This window comes from Anas acuta, chromosome 2 (genome assembly GCF_963932015.1).
Source record: "Anas acuta chromosome 2, bAnaAcu1.1, whole genome shotgun sequence".
NCBI lineage: Eukaryota > Metazoa > Chordata > Aves > Anseriformes > Anatidae > Anas > Anas acuta.
In genome coordinates this window covers 37,263,937-37,284,188 of record NC_088980.1, presented here as the reverse complement: position 1 = coordinate 37,284,188, position 20,252 = coordinate 37,263,937, and the positions used below count along the sequence as shown (strand labels likewise).

Here is a 20,252-nt window from a genome sequence, read left to right as displayed (position 1 = left end):
TGTAATAAATTACATCATAAATGTATTTGCTTTATGGAATTGTTAGAAATAACTTGAACTTCTTTACTGTTGTTGGCTTTTAACTAAGGATCCATAACTTGAGTACAATCTGTAAGAGATATTCTAGTTTCTAAATACGGGCTTTGCTTTCCATAATTATCTTATATAGGTTTTTGTTATGGGAGACCATACGCACATGTTATTGATGTACAGATCTAGATATGCTTATACATACAGAAGAGAGAATGTGATCATGAGAGAATGGTAGATCATGGCCTTAAAAACACCCTTCTCACAGAAACTAAAGCAAGAAGTTGGTCAATATTATGAATTAAGTTTCCAAGCCCATATCTTAATAGTTACATAGCCTTTACGTGTACCTTTCAAATTTCAAATAGAAAAAAATTGCAGGTATTGCCTGTCTCCTGAAGACCCAGCCGAACTGTGGCACTGCTATTTTGTGTTAAAATAGGCTAGATGGAAGCCTAGATACAATATGGTAAGTATATTAGAAGTATCAAATATGTCAAAGAATGTGCATATGATGTGTTTTGGACTGGTGTTTTCAGCTTGTGATTGGAAAAAAAAAAAGATTTCTTTTAGATACTGTGGTGGAATCTCACCCCAAATACATTGAGCAGTGTAACAGCCACTTTTTCTATGGGGATTCTGCCTCTGTGGTTCGGCAGCGGGTGCGTGCAAATGCAAAATGGACAAGGGAGGAAAGGAACATCTGCAAGATGTTTTCTATTCATGGATTCCACTCTGGAAAAAATATGGGTGCTGCAATAGTCATGTTTGTGTTAACTTTCCTAGTCTGTATCCATTCTTAGACTGAAGAATGGGTAGCTACAATACTCCATTCTTACCATGTAGTTGTCGATTGTATCTACTCCGTTAGCTGAAGCTTCTTCTTAATGCAATTACTGAATTCTTACAATAGATACATACCATACGTCATACATAAATGAATGCTAATTGTAATTAACTCAAATCGTGGAAAAATACTTACAGATCTGTCTAAAAAGAGCTCTGAACATCCAAGAAACTTTTCCATCCTATCAGTAACTAAGGCATTGCACATGATCTTTCTGAGTGGCCTTGTCTTTTCTTTTGCCTCTGGCTTTGCACATTTTTCCAATCTTCATGTGGTTTTCATCTCCTGATGCTGTTCAAGAGCCAAGGAACCAGATTTGGCAGTCTATGTGGCTGGTAGACAGGCGTTTCTGGTGGAATGATGAGATTCTTCAAGCCAGAGGAGCCTAATCCTGTTTTCTAATAAACAAAACTTCCCTTGTGTTTAACTGGGACACACAGTGGCTTGTAACTTTAAATAATAATTGTCTTAGGGCTTTATTATGGGACAGAAGTGATGAGGCATGATCTCTGCAGTAACTTGTTTAGTCTTTGTATGACTTGTTACTACAAATTTCTTGACACCAGCAAGATAAAAGATGATACACAAGATCTGTGCAATCTTTTAATTTCAATGCAGTTCACAGTCATTGATTTTGGAAATAACCGTTGCTATTTGGCTAAAAGCTCGTGCGAATTATAAGTTTGGAATTGGTTTATTGTGAGTGGAGGACACCTTGTTTGAGAGAAAAGAGGAATTGTTGCTGTCAGCTGTTCTTTACTGTGAGAAGTCACTTTTCTTCAATTGTACTGAAAAGAAAATGCTGAGTAGATACACCTTGATTGTGTGGGATTTTCTTGTTTACTCTCATTTTTGTGATATTCCCATAGGAAGGATGAAGAATCTCTATTGTCATGGGAACTGTGGACCTTTGGCTATTTCACAGAACCTGTAGCAGTTTCTTGGTGGGTCAGACCCCAGGGTCCATAGCTCAGCACTGGCCAGTGTCAGACTATGCATGTCCCAAGCAAGCAGTGTGGTGTAGGAGGAGGTCACTGTGGCAGGTGCTTCTGAGGAGTTTAGGCCTCATTAGTTGCATTGTGAGGGTTTTACTTTGGACAGGAGGTGGTGTGTTCTCCTGTCAGCGGGACATCCCGCTACATATGCCTCAAAGCCATCTGAAGGAAAGGTATCTTGTTACAAATGTCTGCTTTTTGGCTCGCAAGCCCGTCTTCTGGGGGCCAGTCTAGCAGGTGCCATTTTGTCCCCGTGTCCATTTTGTGTAGTTAGCGGTAGCTTGTCATTGTCTCAGCCAGTGATGCTTGTTCTTTAATTTTTCACGTGCAGAAAGCAGTCTAATTTCTGTTCTTACTTCTGTTCCTGGTTTGTTTCTGTTCCTACTTTTTCACACATGCTATGTGACTTTTTTTTCCCCGCTGGCCAACGATGGAGTTGAGGCCACAAAATGGCTTCCTTCTGCAGCTGTGGCAGCTCCTATGTGAGCACACACCAGACGAGCTGACTTTCTTCAGTCCGAGGAGGAAGACATGGACCGTGTGTTACTTTCTTGAGTTTTCCCTGTTGTCTGTGTGCTTTGCCCATGTTCCACTGAAGGGTGTGGGACACAAGATTGGACTGGTAAGGTTGGTGGTTGGTTCTCTGCACTGAGGTTGGTTTGGTGGGTCACAACTTACAGTTGTTCCAAGCTATGCCATGACTGGATGAATTTTGGGAGTCTAAACCTGCTCTTGAAGATATTGTTATCATCCTGTGGAGTCTCATGATCGCAGTACCTATTGGTCTGTGGCTAACCAGTTTGGGGAGGGAGGGTACATCTATAGTGGGTTAAGTCAGGACCAAGGTCTCCAGTGCCATCCTTCAAATCCTGCCTTCTCATAGATGCGCAGCAGAGCTGAGTGTCTAAAAATTAGATTTACTCCTTTCCTACTGCCATTTGACCACTTATTTCTTCTAGATAGGCATAGTCACTGTGTCTCTTTTCTCTCAATGCCCTTTTTGACCTTTTCTTCCTCTTCACAGATGGCTTTGGCAGCTGTCTCAATGACCCTGAGGAAACCTCACGGACTGGGGATTGGGATTGAGTTAGGGACAAGCGTAGTCAAAAACTACCAGCAGTGCACCACGCAGGATAATGACGGGGGAAGGGTGAATATGCTCCTACCCTGCTTTTCTGAGAAACGACAAAGGAGGGAGAACTGACAAAGGGAGGAGTGGTAAAGTCAGTCCTGCTTCCATGGCTCGGAGAGGAGACAGTTTTAAGGGTGAGGAAGGCAATGCAGGCTGATTTAAGTCCTGCAGTATGGAGAGTAAATCTTCCTTATTCTTAGCAAAGTAGCATTCATCTCTCCTTGACAAGCATCTGTCCCTTCTCTGTTGTCCTTTGCAGAGGCAGTGGACTGCCAGTTCTGTTCCTAGGCTTCTGGCTGTACCTGCCTCAGAGGGTCTTCATAACCAGAATCCCTCAATCCTAAAAAGTGCCTCCACACTCTTCCGCACAAGAGTGCTGCAGCCAAGACCTGTGTTGGCCCTATTGTGAGCCATAATATCCCTAGCCCATTCTCCCTGCCATAGCTTTCTTGCTGCTGCACCCCAAAAAACAGAGGAGCTTGGGAGGAGCTTGCTGTTGTAGGTCATGGGCCAGGAGACCCCAAACACTGCGTGTGGAGCCAGTGGTGTGATGTTGGCCAGTAGTTCCCCTGAGTTTTGGCAGGGAAGGGGCCTCGCAGCTGATGGCCACAAGAAATGTCTTGTAAAATAGTTTTTGTGGTGAGACTGATGGTATGCATTGCTTTTCTGCAAACCTGAGGCTTCATGCCTGTGATCCACCGTGAATGTTATTCTTCCCCTCCATCTTAACACAATATTTAGAGGAGCAATTCTCCAGGTTGGAGTCATGGGCTGTGGCAAAGAGAGCTGATTCTGGCCATGGCATGGAGCTGGCACAAGATGGTTCCCCAATGTGTCCTTGTGGATCTCACCTGCAGGCTCACAGAAGTGGTGCCTGAGGCTTCAGTCTCCCCTGGCTCTCCCAAATGAGGAAGCTGGGTTTCAGAGGATGAAGGTCCAACTAGGCAGCAGATTTGGTGAAGTGCTTTCACCTGAAGATCTGTTCTGTAACAGAAGCTGGGCCATCTGTCCACACGTGGTTGTTGCCTTTTGGTTACAAGGAAACTGCTTTAATCATCTTAAGCTTTACATGACTGCTGGTTCTCTTGCACCCAAAGGCAGTCATCATATTGGCAACTCCAGATAATGTCACTGAGTTATCTTGTGCCTGAGAAAATTTGATTTTTCCCTTGGTAGAGGCTGACAGGCAATGTTGTTTCCTTAAGGCCCTGGGTGGCACCACGCTGGATCTTCACAGTGGCAGATGTCACCGTGGGGAAAGGACAGCAGGAGGAAAGAAAGTGCCATAAAATAGAAGGGGGTGAAAGAGGAGACAAGGTCTTCAGAAAGGAGGGATCATATAGAGGAAGCAGAGCAGTTAAAATAGGGAAAGAATATAAAGAGACAGGCAAAGCTGAACACACGAACTGCAAACCCTCCAGGGTGATGGGTGACAGTAAAAACGGAGGGACAGATATCATTTGACTCGCTAAGTGACAGGAGACGACACGGCATTGCATGGGTTTTCAGTGTTTTGAGACTTTTGTTGCCGGAGGTATGCCTTCATGTTGGGTTAACAAAAGTGACACCTGGCGAGGGGCTGCGGCTGGCATCCCGACAAGGCTTGTTATCGAGCTCTGCCTGAACAAGACCCATAGCATTGTGTGCAGGCAGGCACGTGGTTTTGGACTGAAGAAGACAACCTATATTTCTGGGTTCAGATCCCTTTTGGATTTTTCATGATACCTTGTTGTGTTTTGTTTTGTTTTTAAATCACAAAGTGGCATGAAAAGCAGCCCCTGAGTGTGCTAGGCTTGTTTTATTACTGAACAGTGGAAGGTTATTTTAAACCTTAAAATGCTATCATTTCTAGGGAAGTTCAGCATTTGATTTCAATTTTGTGTGTAGAATAACGTGAAAACATTCACATAGTTGGAATCTATCGCATCTATTGTGCACGGAAACTGCAGAATTTGCATTTCCATTGCCCGGTTCTGTAAATAGGTAGAACTGTTGCTTTAGCAACAAGCATAATTGTGACTACAATTTAAATTAAGGTTATGAATATTGTACTCAGCAAAATAATGCAGCTTGCAAACTTTAATCATTGTGTTTCAAGTGTTAATTGTATTTGAGGTTAGTCTCTTATGGCATCTGCGTGGGTTTTGTGTGCGAACGCCTGACCTGTGCTTTCTTTACCTTGACTTCTTGTAGAGACAATGTCTGTGGTAGGTATTATCTACACAATACTATTGTTTCTGGTTTGCTTTTCAAAGCCTGTGTGTGTGCATTAGGAAGTTTAATACGTATTCTGTCTGTAAAATGTATAAGGATGCTGCCAAGTAAACATCTCGTATTGGGCCTGGTGTGATGTGCCTTTCTCCATTAGGCTTCAGCTTAACGTTGAGGGAGTTCCAGGTACATCTGACACCTGCCTACCAGTCATGGCCAGTCTGCAGCAACTTCAGAAGTCTGCGATGTAATTTCTCGGTGAAATCCTGTTTAAAAAATTACTCTTACATCTGTGACATGTTACAAAGCTGATAAACATTGATGCAGGCCTCCAGATTGCCTCATCACGTAAGGAGAGGAACACAATTTGGAAGAATTGTGTGGAGGACAAGAACTTACTAGCATTTGCTCAGCACTGTGCTAGGCTTGCTTCCAGTTTCCAACAAGCTTCTTTGCACTAGTTCAGGTGTCCTGGCAAATCCCTGGAGTGTGTTGCATGTTTATGTTCTGTAGCTTAAACACAAGTCTTAGGGGCTGGGTTTTGTCTTTCTGCAGCCAAACAAATTTGGGATATACTGGATTTGGGAGGAGTCCAGGTGACATACTTATTGCATGAAATTGCGGCTTGCTTCCTATGATGAAGCTTGCACACCCAGCAAACTCCTGGTTTGTGTGCAGTCATGCTTTTGCAAGTGACTTTATACTCGTCACACACTGTACTATGTGATAAATTTAAGATTAGCAGCAGTGTGATGGGGTTTCCCAAATGCAAGGTGACACGCAAGAGTTCCCATCTGAGTCCAATGCTTACTCAGCCACTGTAGGTAGCTGCTGTGGCTCTTACTGGTAAATATTAACCCCTTGTGGTAAGGTCTTGTACAGGACCTGCAAGTTTAAGGCTTTCCAGCCATTTTTTATTTTTTTTTTTCTCCAAAGCCTGCTTATTCATATAAATGGAGCTCTGTTTAGTTAAAATTGTAAGGACCTCTCAGCTTCCTTCCTTTCCTTCTCCCCCCCTCCCCAAATAATCATCCTCTCAACTTGAGACTTGCACTGATTAGCTACTTTTCTGAAAGAAACAGTCCTTTTCAAGGAGAGGAGAATCTCATTAAGCCTTTGGTGTGAGCTGCAGCTCTTGATCAGCGCACTAAAGACAAGCTTGACAGTCGGCAGATGAGTTAAGAACTGCAAAAATATTACCTGTCTCAGTTAAACAGTCATCAGTTGAAAGAGTTCATCTCATTCCGAGAATACAGAGGCTTCCGCATACTACGTGGCACATAAAAAATTCAAGACATCAAGGATGTGAGAAGTCCTAAAGGTGCCGTATGTTTCCGAGTGATTTGATAAAAGGCCTTAAATCTGAAAGAGAATGAGGTATGAGGTTTACGAGTAAATAGATGGGATTTTGAGAAAGTTAGAGATGAGCCAAGATATAGTTACTGGTGAAATGTAAATAAATACCAGTCTACTGCTGTAGTTCCTCAGTTGCTAAGCCCTTTATTGGTGTTCTTTTATTTGAACAATTGTTTCCTGAATTTCTTAATAACAACCGATGCAAGAATTGACAAATAGTGCTAAATTGCATGGGTTAATTCACTAGCAATTATTGCACAGATTATTAGTAAGCAAAAAAAAATTAGCATCTACTTTTATCTCAAATCACAAAACAAAAGAACAAAAAGAGTGACAGAAAAAATGGTCTTTTGTTAAGTTATTGTCTCCTAAAGTTTGGAACCGTGTCAGAATCGCTTTTTTGTTTTGGTTTGGTTTTGTTGTTTGTTTACTTGGGGATGCTCAGCTCAGATGCAGCATCTGTCTTTCTCTGCAGTCCATCTTCCACCCGATTTTTCCAGCTGGGTTGAATGCCTTGATGAAGCCTTTCAAATGATCAAATAGATAAAATTGTACATATTCTGGGGGATTATTTCCATTGTTCTTCACCACATGCTCACTGAATAAAATACTTTATAATTCTAAGACTTTGTTGTCAAGCTGCATTCTTGCACTACTTGTCTGCTTTGTTGTTTGTTTTTTCAGTTATAGTAAATTTGGGGAAAGATTGGGCTGCTCATCAACAGATACTTCCAGGGAACCCTTCCAGAACTAGTGATGGAAACTCAGTCTGTCTCTTTGCCTTTTTTTAAATCACTCTTAAGTCATTATTTAAAGGTCCTAACCATGTAGGAAGACTATTTTATCAGTAACATTTTGTTATTAGAGAGTAACAGGTCTGGCTCTCCTTGACCTAGAAGGTCTTAGAAATGATTCTTTGTTTTGCAGAATACATTTAGGAACGGAGAGAAGCAAAAGCATCCTGAATGTGGGCTGTCACAGGATTAGGAGTTAGAGCCCCTTGAGGCCGCCTGTGACTTCTCCTTGGGTTGCATTGGTAAGGACAGGGGGCAGACAGCGTTGGCCGAGGCGCAGAGGCACAGTGCTGTGCTCACTGTCACAGGTTTGGTCCCGAGGCACTGTCCATGCCAGCAGTAGCTAACGAGAACAATAGCAGACTGTGATGTTGTTGCATGCTGGCTCTGGATGTGCATTTTCATACACTACTGAGCCACCTTTGAAGTACATTTTATACACTTTTTAAAGGGAACTGAGGGTTTGACCTGTTTATTTGCTTGTGTATTTATTATTTTATCAGCAGGAATGTGCATTTATGAAACTAGTTATTTTGCTGTGGCTGACCTCCCCGAAGGGATCCTATCCAGGGGGTAAGGAGAGGTTTAGATCTTAAGACTGCCTGCATAATGCTTCATAATTACCACCTTCATACCATCAAAGAATCCTGTCCCTGTTGGACAGGACATCTGTTACAGCCTTATTGCATGCACTTTCTACTATGGGATTAGATTGTAATAACTTGGTTAACTCATTCTTGGGCAGCCGTGAAGGCGAGGTGTCTGTGCCTTGCCTTTTCATTTCTAGTGAATGTGCTTTTCCTGACAATTACACCGACTCTCTGACACAGAAATAAAGTTATAATGATGCCTTCTACCAAGCATTTGGGGGAAATACTCGGCTAGTCTTCCAGAAACTTGCAACAACAACCGTTTTATTGCAAAATAAAAAATAATTCTAATTCTGCATTGGTTGTTCCATCGCAGCGACAGGCGAGTTTGTGGCCTGTTTCCCATGACCCCCATTAGACAATAGATTTGCGTGCTATCAGTATCGCTGTGTGGGAATTCTTCACTTAAAACCAGCAACTGGCCGCATTTTTCTGAAACGAGGGAGTAGGAGTTCAGATTCTGGAGAGTGACAGGAAAATTTGCTCTAAGCAAAAAAAGCAGGGCTTTTTGGCCAAGAAAAACTCTTTTTTTTCTGTAGTAAATCCATCACCCATGCTCTAGCAGACTTGCTTAAAAAAACAAAACAGTACTTTTGGGAAGTGCTTTGTTAACTTTTAACAGCCTTTTCCACTACTCTTTGGCTTTCTCTCAAGCCTTCTTGCCAAGTCGAAGTGATGTGGTGTGTTTGGCAGTGACATACTTCTTCTAGGTGCCAGTGGTGAGCTATTGCTTGCTAGTCGTTTTCAGTGCTCTGTGAAAGCCTTATCACTGCTAAATCCGCCGTGAAAGGAGCTAGAGGAGGCCGTATCCCCTAGTGCTTTTTGCAGAGTTTTGCTTTCAGGTCCTTATTTTTAAAGGTGTGGGTTGATTGTTTTTTTTTTTTTCATTTTTTTTTTTCCAGAGGGTTTGGAGGTGGTAGTGTGATGGGTTTTTCTGCTTTGTTTCACTGGTTTCCTAGGGAAACGAGAGTTTAAAAAAAAGGCTCCCAGTCTGTCTGTCTCATTCCCCCGAATAATTAATACTGGTCAATTTTAAACCAATTTGCTAGAAATTTTAAATTGCTCCTAACTCTGCAAAAGCTGCCAGCTGGGTCGAGGGCAGAGACCTGTGTTAACCAGGGGAAGGTAAGGAGCCACCTATGTTCTCCTCGGCGGCACCTCGCTGGCCGGGGAGCGAGTGCTTCGCTGCAGCATAGCCACCCAATTGCTGTTTCTCATCAGTTTGAAGAATCCATGGGATGGGAGAGAAGAAAAGAAAGGGAAATTTGAGGCTGTGGCAGTAAGAGGCTGGAGAACAAAAGACTCATCAGCGGGAATCACTCGTCATTAGCTGTGCCGCTCGTGGAAAATAGCTTGAGTAGGAATTCGTATCGTAGCATTGTGTGAGCAGTGATACAGGTAGCAAAAACATATTTCAGCAAAAAGTATTGTGTTTTTTTTTCTAGTAGTGATTTTCATCAGCTCTTTAACCAGCTGTGTGTCCTGGTAGAAGTGGCAAATCCCATTACGTATGGACTGTAAAGCGGGCTGCCTTTGGTGTAGATGTAACTCTCCCTTACCTCACTTCTGAAGGGCGTGATTGCCGAATTCATTGCAAAATAAGCCATCCGTTTGTTCCTCCTAGCTTCCCATCTTCTGGAAGTAATTTTAGTTTATGTGGTCATTCGAAGAACCATAAATGGGGTAACACATGCCTCTTCCACATGCCAACTTAACCAGGAGCTGGTGGGGAAATTGCTTCACAGGGATTGCTGCCACCCCCCATTGCCGTGCATTCCCACCCAGAGCTTCGCACGTGAGGCACACCGTAGCAGGGAGCGTTTCCTGTGACATCTGCAAAGAGTGAGCTTTCGGATCATGGGATCTTCCTCTCGAGGCCCGTTTTCCAGCGAGAAGCAGAACAGCTCGGGATCGCTCCCACTGGCACTGCTGGGTGGCCGAGGTCTTGGGACAATCTTCCAAGATCTGCTGCCACAGGAAAATTTAAATCTTGCTCATCTATGGATGCCGACCTAATGTGAAATTTGCATTTTGTCCCTAAGAGAGGTATTAAAACTTGTGGTGATGAGAGTATGTTCCCATAAGCAACACAGCTGAACAAAAGCATAGAAGTGTTGGGACGGAGAGCTGGGAAAATGGTAAATATTTTCTGGAGGATGTTTTGTGTTTGGATTTTCACTGCAGTTCCCAGGCATGCTTAATAATTGGAAAGGAAGAGACTTAATTTACTTTTTATTCCTTTTTAAAATCAAGGGGGCGTTTCCTGGAGAATTTTGTAGGGTTAGATGGGTCAATTTTATTTCTGAGTATAGACTAACACCTGTTGTGGGTAGAGATGCCCATGGAAGTGTTTGTCTCACCGTCATTACAGGATAATGTGTTTAAAGAAAATCCAAACACATTATACCTCCCTTTTCTCAGAATTTAATTTATCTTCCGCAAATATCTCCAGTTTATATTGGATTTCATCATGTCGTGTTCTTTTACCCAGCTTTCCTTTTGAAACATAACCAGACCCAGGGCCAAAATCAAACAGAGAATATACCTTCAAGTAACATTGCTTTCTTAGTTATACAGCACACATTGCAAGTTTTGGCTGCTCTAACATTTGTTTAGTTTTGCCAGGAAAGCTGAAAACAATTTAACAGACTTCTACGAAAAATCACAGGATTTCCCAAATAAAGGAATGTGATTTAAGGGAGCACCCAAGGAACACTGAAAAGTTGCACTTTATGTTCTCTTCCAAATGAAAAGCATGCATAAATTGGAAATGTCATCTCTTTATCTAAAAAACTAAAATACTTCAAGCCAAGAAAAAGATAAAAAGATGAAAGTCACTTCTAAACTTTATGTATTCCAATTTCAAGTATTAAATGCCTAGTATGTACTGCTGCTTTTGAAGAAAAGGAATGTTATTAGTCAAAGCAGGCAAGAAATGAGAGCATCTGAAATAGGGTAATATATGGACTTTAGTCACAGGATTGGAAAAAATCCATTTCAGGCTTTTAAAAAAATCAAACAAACTTGGCACACGGTATCATCCTAAATAAGATTTTACAGGAAAGACTGAAAACAGCTATTACAACAGAAGGGGAAAATGCGTGTGAAACACTGGAGATTTAATGTGAAAAGAAGCAGAAACCAGCAGGTAACATTTGAATAAAGCCTTCAAGCATTTATAAAGCTATCTGTCCTTTTCCCATATATATACAGCAAAGTGCTGTGTCTAAAATATATACAGGCATGACCTGCCAAGAGGATTTTGGTTTCCCTGGAGACTATCAGCTCTCTGTTGCACAGGTTGGCTTGGTGAGTTAGAGCTATCTTGATGAATCCAAACCATCCTCCCCGGGGTTACTGGATATGTCAGTGAATTTAGATCTTTGTGTTAAAGGTCGAATTTTTAAAATCCAGACTTCTAAATGTCCTCTCTAATGTCCAGTTATTTCACCTGGCGTGTGCTTAGAACATGCAGTAATTATCTTGTGAAGTGGGGAAAGACCTCCTTTATTGTAGTACTTCGATAGCATTTTTATCATCTGTGTTGCGCCAAATCTTTGATTTTCATCACAATTTTCAGTGTGTCACGAAAAACATACGTCAAATGATAGTGCTTGTATTCAATGACAGTTACTGCCCTTGACTTCTTTCTCCCCCCTTTTCCCTAAATGTTTTGAAATCCTCTTGTCATTTTTCAGTTTGGGAACTAGACTTCAATCAGATTTATATTTACTAATTATCTCGTGAATATGGAAAAAATTCCTAATTTAATGCATGCAGCCTACTTTGTTCATCTGTGCTTGATTAAGAAAAACCCCAATAATTTCAAGACTGCTCACAGTTGGTTTGGATGGAAATATGTAGATTGATGAACTTCTCTGCTTTTTAACTCCTTGAAGAGTCAGCACATACAGGGTATTATCGTCAGCAGGATACAGCAAATTGGAAAGTTCAGAAATGCTACAAACTTCATTCAGAGATTTTTTTCATCTACGAGAATATACCATAAAATGCACAAATTGTGCATAATTTGGAAGTTCCTGAAATGTGCCTTTTTTATACGCCTCTGAGGGTATTACTCGTGCTCTTTTGCTGCAGTCCAGGTTTGCTTACTGTAAAGTTTGTAAGAGTTCAGCGTTGCTTACTTGCTATATTCTGCATGATCGAAAATCCCAAATGAAAATTTGCCAGAAATATGGAAAGAACATCGAAGTGAAGCGTAAAACAGAGGAGAGGAAAAGGAAAAAGAGGGGGTTATGCCAGGAAAAAAGATATATTGAGAAGTATGGGAAGGAGAACACTGGAAGATTCTGGAGGTTAGCTGTAAATCTCCCTGTTGTTAACTGCTGTTGCTGCTGAGGAAAATAGTAAACGTATATAGCTAGAGAGGGACCAAAATAAAAGAAAGAAGATGCATCAGCCCTCAAATCGTATGATGCCACTGGCTGCTAGATGTCAGAAGATCTCTTCAGTAAGTTCTGGCTTCTTCTGTGTTGTTGGGTGGCTGCTCCTTCCCTGCCTTTTGAAGTGTTTGATGCCTGGCTACGTGCTGTGAGAGCATGGAACTTGCTGCACCGCCGTGTGAGTGGTGGGAAGTCCTAGTTCACATCTTCTGAAGCTGTTAAAATGAACGGCATTCAGTGTTTGACTTGGGCATCTAAAGTATTACTATCTGTAGATTAACTTGGTGTCGGAAGGCTTTAGCACAGGGAAGCAGTCCTTTTTGGGGAGTGGAAATAGAGATGTGAATTAATGTTCTAGCGCGTCCCGTCGTTCAGAATTACCCGTCTGTATTTCAGTGTAATATTTGCCTTTGGAAGCTTACACAGATAACAAGTCTGTATGAATAAAATATTACAACTTTGAACGCTTCCTCCATTTGGTAAGACGTAACTGGAGTTTTCTTGGATTTGTGAAATGTAAATTACCTCCCTTTGTTGTCTCTGTGTTTGGTCTGCATCAGTTTAGGAAGCAGAACCAATTCCTCTCCTTTTGCAGAGCAGGAAGGAGGGACAAACAAAATACCATGTCAAAGAGCTGTTCAAATACAGAAGGGATGGGATTTGGTTCTTTTTTTTTTTTTTTTTTTTTTTTTTTCTGTGCACAGTCTAAATGAGAAGTCCTGCCCCTTTTTCATCTTCTTTCATCTGGTATTTTGCACGATTGTTACCCTTGCACCTAGCCAAGTGGTCTTCCTTTTGCTGTTTTGCATAATTTTGCCCACAAGCTAATGTATGTGAGTGCTGAGTCATTTAAGAAGTGCCTGTCGATTTATTTAGGTAAGTAGAGTCTGTTCCATGGCTGGTTTTTCACTCTGGTGGATGTGATAGTCTGGGTATGCATTTTTTTTTTTTCCCTGAAACACCAAGAATAAAACTATTCCATGCATAAACCCACCATATAGCAGGGACTGTACCCAGTACTTAAGATACTTACCTTATGCTTGCAAGATACCACATGAAGCCTTGATTGGACAAAGAACGTAACTCAAAGATGCTGTGAGATTAGACAACAGAATTGGTGGGAGGAAGTTGTCTCATCTCATTGCATCTTTGAGCTAGTTTAGTACTTTCTTGATTTGACTAGTGCACATACCTTCCATTTCCTAAAGGAAAGAAGAGGATGTCTGTGTGTGTGTGTACATACACATGTACTCACATACATATGTATGCACACATATATTTACAGATCTGCGTAGAGATGTCTATATACATACTTTCAAAGGGCACTTATCCAATTTCAGCCTTTCTGCTCTCACCTCCTTTCTTGAGACACAGTGCTTGTGGTTGTGAATACTTCACAGTTCCATTATTACTCTCACTAAAAGTAAACACCAGGAGCTTACTGAACAGCCACCTTTCATTTCAATTCCCGATTTCTCTCGCGTATTCATTGTTGCTTTCTTTGATGGTGACATTTATTGTATTTGCCTTGAAAATGGAAAGAAAGTCATTTAGCATAACCAAAAAAGCAATGTGAATTATTAACAACCGGTGTCTTGCCTCTGATGACAGCCGGAGCGATAATGCGCTGAGGCTGTCTCCAGCTTCTTCAAAGTTTAGGAACCTCTGTGTGCCTCGTGGGAGCTCTATTAGAAAGGAAAAAAGACGATAGTGCAGCTTGTACTGATTTCACTCCAAAAGGTGGAGCTTTTAACTCATTGTATTCTAGCATTAGTGCGTTTCAGCTAATTAAAACTCTGTGACATTGTCAGAAACATCTTACATTCCCTTCTATATTAGTCATACTGCGTGAGCATTTGAGTCTGCTAAGTGTGAGTTCAGAAATAAAGATTTGGATCTCCTTGGGAAATTCACCAGAAATCTGTTTACCTCTCTGTCTTTTCTAAGTTATATTACAGGTGCTTTTGCCTTTATTTTCACTGGGGGTACTCTGATTCTTTAATACATTTTTGTTGTTGTTGACGACAAGAAACTACTGGTGGATTCCGTGGGGAAAGAATGGTTAAACGAGAGCAACATGACTGCATTGCTTTGCCATGCAAACAATTTGTGCAGTGTCAAAACAAGCTCTTTAGTGCTTGTAACAAGGAATGAAAACTTGCAGTTAGATGCCTCTGTAACTTTTTGTTTGAGGTTGACTCTGGATGGAAATAGTGTTCTCCCAGAATCAGGCACTAAGTGTTTTGATAATATTCAATTAATGGTTTGCTTTCTGCTCTCCAGAGTAATATATTGGCCTTACCAAGACTTAATAGTTGGAAAGGATGATGGTTTGGATTCCTTCAGCTGTTCCAAACCAACTGCTAAATGTCAGTGAAAAGGACCTTGAAATTTTTCTTATTTATAGAACAGAGAGGATCTTTACAAGTCTGTGCTTCGGTGTTAGACAAAAGCCAGCACTCCCCAGCGGATTTTACTGTGCACCCTCCTCCAGGTGAATTCTGCCATTTGCCCACCTCTCCCTATGGAGCTTGTGCCATTCAGCCTTCAGGGCCTGTACTGATAAATGTGAGGAGTTTGGCAAACCAAAGACACACCTTGTGGGATGGTCCTTCACTTAGCAATCACTGTTCAGCTTGCAAAAATTATTTATGGTCAGAGGGCTATCCAGAAAACCAGAGCTGCCAGGCAGCAGTGTGGGAGCAATGAGCTGGGTTTCCTTTTCTGACAGAGCCAAATGAGCAGCTCTGTGCCCAGCAGCTGCTGTTGCATTTGACATCTTCCTATGAAATGTTTTAAGGTAGGTGAAACCGCATCTTCTAGCAAGTAAACCTGCGAGTTCAATTTCTGACCAGCTCTAATGCAAAGGCGGTGTTTTGTTCTGCTAGACCTTGGTCTGCTGTAGGTTTGATCTCTTTAAATTAAATTAAACTTGTTGGAAAGGAATTAATATTAAATTTTAAAAAGGGAATCCTCATACTGAGTAAAGGAAGTGTGCTTACATTGTTATTCTATGAAATGATCAAGGTTGTTACAAACAACCATAAACGTGCTAGGAATTGCTCTGTGTGAAAATGTAGGAAATGGTGTGGACTTGGGCCAGATTTATGCGTTTGCTCATACACATGGTCAGTGATACGCTCTGTTCCCGTATTATTGTCTCCATTCGTTGTTGCTATTTAGTTTCCTGCCAGCAGACAAGCAATTACAGCCAGCTTGGTGGGATTCATGAGGCACAGCAGAGCAAGCTAATACCATTTTCTATGCGGCGGTCACTAAAGGCAGAAGGTAAATAGTCAAATCTATTATAAAACCCTGCAGGAAATCCGTGGATGTTGTTGGGTAATGACTGTATTACCATATGAGCGCAATTTCGCTTGTAGCTTCTTTCCATCTTATGTGCTCATTGCTGGATCTGCTCAGGACCAGAGACGCTGGTGCCTGGCCCCTAGCTGGGTTCTTTGTGGTGGTCTCCTGTGTGCTTTGCAGCGTGCAGGAGAGAGGTTTGGGTGCTTTAGAGGGGCAGCAGAAAATAAATCACGCTGGTAGGAGAGCTCCACAAGCCCCAGGGTGTCCTGAAGAGGTGAGCAGACACCGTGTGTCCTGTGAGGCCCCCAGAAGCAGCTGGAGCTCTGCAGGAGGGGCGGCAAGGCCGGAGGGCCTGCAAGGCCGGAGGGGTCGGGGTGCTGGGAGGAGGAGGTGGGAGAAGGAGCCCGAGCACGTAGCTCCAGGAGGAGCTCCTGGTGCTTGGGAGCTGCCTCATCCTACGTTTTGGGAATGAAAAGTGAGGACAGGATTTCTTGTAGGGGATGAGCCTGCTGAGGTCTTCGAGGCCTGATCAAATAGGGGCGTTGTGCTCGTGGCTACTGGGGCTGCATCGCTTCATTACCTGGTCCAGTGTGTTGGTTTGTCTTCCTTTTCTGCTTCAGACCACCGTTCTGGGCATGCTCTGGGGCAAGGTGATGTCTTGTATAATCCACACAGGCAGAGTGCCTGCAGCTGATGTTTGGTCGCTTTAATGGCAAGGGAAAAGATTGCTTAATGGTTTCATCTGAAAATGCAAATGAACGGGAAAACTTGAACGAGAAATAGAAACTACTTATAAAAGGAGTCCAAAAATGTTTGTGGGACTTTTTCATCTGTAATGTGAACTGTCTTTATGGGCTACATCAGTCTTTAACAGCTGTAGCTGGAATGAGAGCATAAAAGCCTAATTGGGAAAACATGTTAAAAAATGAAGACCAGAAAACTCTGACATTTGTTTTGTTGGAGTAAACAAGCCAAGTAAGCACCTAACGCAGGGTAAGAGAAGTTAGAGTAGAACTGAATGTTTGTCCTTTTAAATAAAGTATTAAGGATAAGTACTGAGAAACTCAGACCGGAATTTGACCTTTTCAGCAAAGCGAAATTAAATAAATGCAGTTTTGGCATTTAACATTTTACTTTTCCTGGATCGTAGCATTGATTCAATTATTTGCTGAGCAAGTATAAAGAAATTAAAACAAACCAAAACAGTAAAGGTTGTCTTAGCTTTGTCATAAAGGTATGTAGCAGGGAGGGAAAATTGCTGATTATCAAGTACAACAGAATTTAAAATACCTGATTCTGTTGAGAATATATATTATAAAAAGAGGTACAGTAGCCGATGGTTGTCTTTATTAAGCATTAGCTAATAGATGAAACCATGCTGTATTTTATCTGTTTATATATATTTCTTATTTGAAAATGTTGGTTTATAGCATCTCAACTTTCTGTGAAGTGAGACGTTACCACCTCCAGAATAGCCTGTGGTAACTTCCAGAGATACCAAACACAAAAGAACACAAGTCTGCCATTATAATACCGTAAGATGGGTGTGAGCATATATCAAGACAAGACAGCTGAGGAACTGTGGGGCATCATCTGACTGCAAAGGCCTCTTTGGCTGCAGGGTTCATTGGACATTGGTGTAGGTGGCTGTTTGATCTCTTTGGCAGCAGCCCTTGATGGTTCATGGAGGCTCTTCTTGGAGGTGATGCTGATGCTTCCTGCTGCTCACCCAGTCCTGGGAGAATCTCTCATGACGGCCACAGTAATGCAGCTCAAGAAGACCTGCAGGGAAAGAGGAGCACATTAAAACAAGAAGGAGGAACCAGTTCTCCTACATATGTCTCCCCAACCATATTTCTCAGCCTACTCTCATCCCTTAGGATCCATGTGGCAGACTGCACCATCTTCCTCTGTTTCCCAGAAATCACGTTCTGGAGCTGCAGAAACAACTGTCTATAAATGTACATGGTTCAATCTGTAGATTTTTATCTTAACTCTGCCTTTTTATTTATTTATTTATTTATTTTCTGTGGGAAGATGGGGTCAGTGGGTGTTCGGGCAGGTTTTCCCTATTAGCAGCAAGGAATGCACAAGTCAGTAGACCCAGGAAAGTCATTTGGACCTTGAAAATACCAGTTGTGTAGCACAAACTTTTTTTTTTTTTTTTTTTTTGGCTTTTCTCTTACCTGTAGTCTTGTGTATGTGTCCAGGCATTGCTGGAAGTATTTTCAGCTTCAGTTACCAGTTGGGCAATGAATTACTCTGCCTGATAATCAGTTCCAAAAGCAACCAGCACTTCTGTTTCCACTTTTAGCTTTAACAAAATAATAAAAAAAACACACCACAGCATCTGTCATTTACAAGTTTCTTATGCACTCTTTTAGATGCAGACAGAATAAACAAAAGAGACTTTGAGGTCAGGTTGTGAAGTGCAACAATAAATAAGGAAACATGGAGCAGAATGTAAAACTTAGACCTGACTTCATTTCAAGACCTACAGGGATGCTGCTAAAAGAATTGAGCTTTAGCTTTTGGTGAAGCAGAGGCTTATCACAACTATAATAACTACTGGAGTCATTAAAGGTTTTAATTAGTCATTTATTTGCTCTGTTACCTCACTCAATTTCCTGTTCTACATAACTTTGTTTTTCCTTTTTCTTTTGAAAGAAAGACATGATTAGGATTCTTTTAACAACTGAAACAAAGGTTTGACAGATTTTATTTGAAGTTGTATAAGGCTTTATGAAAATATTAGTATTCTTCGATATTTAAACTAACATAAGGAAAGACTGGATCAATGACTGCTTTCATGAATCAGGTGTTTGCAAGTAGGTTGAACCTACGTGTAGACACCTTAGAATAATTAGCATAAGAAATCAAGGAAATCTTTTCATTCCAGTTTGAAGGTAGTTGGAGGATGAATGTGACTCTTCAGGAAGGTCTGATGTCCTTTTTCAACCAAGTTTGAGATAGAACTTTGTGATTCTTAATCTAACTTAATTCCCAGAAAGATACTGGAACACATTTTTATACTCTGGAGGATAATGGGTAGCAAGGATTCTCCAAAGGAATCCACATCACATGGCAGCATAGCAAGAATGCACAGGGCTGTTGGCCCAGGAAACCCATTTTGACCTTGGGTATATCAGTTGTGTAACAGGAACTTTCTTTTCTTTTTGGAGAATCTTTGGTCAAAGGAGAAAATAGCAGTAGCTCACCATCAAAGCAAAAAGATTTATTGACTGCAAGACTTCAAATATTTCTGTCCATAGTCTATTAATTTTCACTGTTTTCATTAACATTTTTAGCAGTAGACTACTACTGGGTGTATTTATTGAAGTTTGCTAATCTGAGATGTGCACTAAGTACTGTGGAGGTAACAATCGAGAATGGCTATTGAGAACTGAAAGAAAAAGAATATGAAATTCATTGAGGACATTTGGCCACTGTTAGTTGAGGAGAAAACTAAAACTGCTCTTGCCTCTAGGTAATAATTACAATGGACTAGGTGGATGATCCGTTCCAGCTCTGTTTTCTATTACCTTTCTTTTTTAATCCTCAGGTTAAAGGCTCCCAAGGCTCCAATTGCATGCATTTTCATCCTTTCCCCTCATGTTTAACTTTTAGGGGTAAGCAATCACACTCCAATGGTAATGACTGGTCTTTCTATGAGTTTTACGAAGGCATACTCAGGAGAACCCAGAGACAAGGTTCATAATGCAAGACAAGCATGAGTTTTCATAGACAATTGGTAAAAATTGGAGCACCATCACCAGCAGTAACTTTGTTGATTTAGTCATTTAATTGTATCCGAGTAAAACCCACATTTAGAAGACTATACCAGCTTTCATGTTCTTTTAATTAATTAAATTATTTGAAGCATATTTGGAGGTTGTTGGAATCTCTGTGTCACAAGAGGAAAAAGGTGTTTCTAACATCTGGGTTTCTTTCCCTATGTCGATCCCCAGTAGGGTCCAGTAAGTCAGTCAGCTGTGTTATTTATTATACATAATTCATTGGGGTATCCCTTTTTATGACTCTCGTGTGATTTGTAAGCTGCTACAGAAGGCAGAGACCTATTGTCAACATACGCATGGCTTGGATTTCTCATTTTATTTGCAAAAATAATAAAAACACTGCATCTTCCAGTCCCTGGTCAAAAAGTTCCATTACCCTCTTCTGGAGTATGGTCTTATATGAAGAAAAAGCGTACCAAGCACAGCTAATCTATTATTATTTAAATTATTCCATGTATTATTAGTTTTGAATATTTATTAGTTTTTGATAACCTCTTTCATTATTCATAAAGGGTAGCCACATAATTTGATGAAAAAAGCAGTACAATGAAACCTTATTTTGCATAGCTGGTGTCTTTCACACAAACTGTTCTCCGGTGCTTTTTTTAAGGAAGGGCCCACGCTTGCAAGGTGCTGGGAACCTCTGCCGTGTTTCCTGCAACATCCCCTCCCTCCTGGTTTCAGGAGGGGAAGCTATCCAGCACCTCTCCGTACAATGTGCTCTGGCA

General features: G+C 41.3%; 1 protein-coding gene across 1 annotated transcript in view; it reads left to right on the top strand.

Annotated features, from left to right (window-relative positions):
• RFTN1 (raftlin, lipid raft linker 1) overlaps window positions 1-20,252 on the top strand; it is a 92,471-nt gene that overhangs the window by 16,001 nt on the left and 56,218 nt on the right. The gene's annotated exons all lie outside the window — the stretch shown is intronic.